Here is a 2,323-nt window from a genome sequence, read left to right on the forward strand (position 1 = left end):
TCTTTTAAAAATTGATTTTCAAAATTTGCTTCAACTAACTAATTAACTTTTTGTTTGTTTCTTATCTTTTTCAAAACCACCTAACTACTTTTCCCTCTCTTATTTTCGAAAATTCTTCCCTCTTTTTCAAAATTTCTTTTTAATTAACTAATTAATTTAATTTTTTATTTTCGAAAATTACTAACCTTTTTTAAAAACTATTTTCGAAATTTAACTTTAAATTTTAATTTTTAATTTTCGAAAATCATCTCACCTCTCATCTCCTTCTATTTATTTATTTATTTACTAACACTTCTCCTCATCTCATATCTCTGCTCCCCTCACCCTTGTGTTTGGATTCTCCTCCCTTCTCTTTCTTTACATTACATTCTTTTCTTCTTCTACTCACACAAAGGAATCTCTATACTGTGACATAGAGGATTCCATATTTTCTTTGTTATTCCCTTCTTTGTCATATGAGCAGGAGCAAGGACAAGACCATTCTTGTTGAAGCAGATCCTGAACCTGAAAGGACTCTGAAAAGGAAACTAAGAGAAGCTAAAATACAACAATCCAGAGACAACCTTATAGGAATTTTTGAACAAGAAGAGGATATGGCAGCCGAAAATAATAATAATGCAAGGAGGATGCTCGGTGACTTTACTGCACCTAATTCCAATTTACATGGAAGAAGCATCTCCATCCCTACCATTGGAGCAAACAATTTTGAGCTGAAACCTCAATTAGTTTCTCTGATGCAGCAAAACTGCAAGTTTCATGGAATTCCATCTGAAGATCCCTTTCAGTTATTAACTGAATTCTTGCAGATATGTGACACTGTTAAGACTAATGGAGTAGATCCTGAAGTCTACAGGCTCATGCTTTTCCTGTTTGCTGTAAGAGACAGAGCTAGAATATGGTTGGACTCTCAACCTAAGGATAGCCTGAACTCTTGGGATAAGTTGGTCAAGGCTTTCTTAGCCAAGTTCTTTCCTCCTCAAAAGCTGAGTAAGCTTAGAGTGGATGTTCAAACCTTCAGACAGAAAGAAGGTGAATCCTTCTATGAAGCTTGGGAGAGATACAAGGAACTGACCAAAAAGTGTCCTTCTGACATGCTTTCAGAATGGACCATCCTGGATATATTCTATGATGGTCTGTTTGAATTAGCTAAGATGTCATTGGATACTTCTGCAGGTGGATCCATTCACCTAAAGAAAACGCCTGCAGAAGCTCAAGAACTCATTGACATAGTTGCTAATAACCAGTTCATGTACACTTCTGAGAGGAATCCTGTGAGTAATGGGACACCTCAGAAGAAGGGAGTTCTTAAAATTGATACTCTGAATGCCATATTGGCTCAGAATAAAATATTGACTCAGCAAGTCAATATGATTTCTCAGAGTCTGAATGGAATGCAAGCTGCATCCAACAGTACTCAAGAGGCATCTTCTGAAGAAGAAGCTTATGATCCTGAGAACCTGCAATAGCAGAGGTGAATTACATGGGTGAACCATATGGAAACACCTATAATCCCTCATGGAGAAATCACGCAAATCTCTCATGGAAGGATCAACAAAAGCCTCAACAAGGCTTTAATAATGGTGGAAGAAACAGGTTTAGCAATACCAAGCCTTTTCCATCATCCACTTAGCAACAGACAGAGAACTCTGAACAAAATACCTCTAATTTAGCAAACTTAGTCTCTGATCTATCCAAGGCCACTCTGAGTTTCATGAATGAAACAAGGTCCTCCATTAGAAATTTGGAGGCACAAGTGGGCCAGCTGAGTAAGAATATCACTGAAACCCCTCCTAATGCTCTCCCAAGCAATACAGAAGAAAATCCAAAAGGAGAGTGCAAGGCCATTGATATAACCATCATGGCCGAATCCAAGGAGGAAGGGGAGGACGTGAATCCCAAGGAGGAAGACCTCCTGGGACGTCCAGTGATCAATAAGGAGTTTCCCTCTGAGGAACCAAAGGAATCTGAGACTCATCTAGAGACCATAGAGATTCTATTGAACCTCCTTATGCCATTCATGAGCTCTGATGAGTATTCCTCTTCTGAAGAGAATGAAGATGTTACTGAAGAGCAAGTTGCCAAGTTCCTTGGTGCAATCATGAAGCTGAACGCCAATTTATTTGGTAATGAGACTTGGGGAGATGAACCTCCCCTGTTCACCAATGAACTAAATGCATTGGATCAACTGAGATTGCCTCAGAAGAAACAGGATCCTGGAAAGTTCCTAATACCTTGTACCATAGGCACCATGACCTTTGAGAAGGCTCTATGTGACCTTGGGTCAGGAATAAACCTCATGCCACTCTCTGTAATGGAGAAACTG

General features: G+C 38.9%; 1 non-coding gene across 1 annotated transcript; it reads right to left on the minus strand.

Moving 5' to 3' along the window:
• Nucleotides 1-989: 989 nt before the first annotated feature.
• LOC148547778 (small nucleolar RNA R71) lies at nt 990-1,097 on the minus strand. The gene has a single exon (XR_015898613.1). It is a non-coding gene; the product is annotated as a small nucleolar RNA R71 (small nucleolar RNA).
• Between the last annotated feature and the right edge of the window lie 1,226 nt (nt 1,098-2,323).

The sequence above is a fragment of the Arachis ipaensis genome, chromosome B8 (assembly GCF_059453495.1).
Source record: "Arachis ipaensis isolate K30076 ecotype BB chromosome B8, ASM5945349v1, whole genome shotgun sequence".
In the NCBI taxonomy this organism is placed as follows: Eukaryota; Viridiplantae; Streptophyta; class Magnoliopsida; order Fabales; family Fabaceae; genus Arachis; species Arachis ipaensis.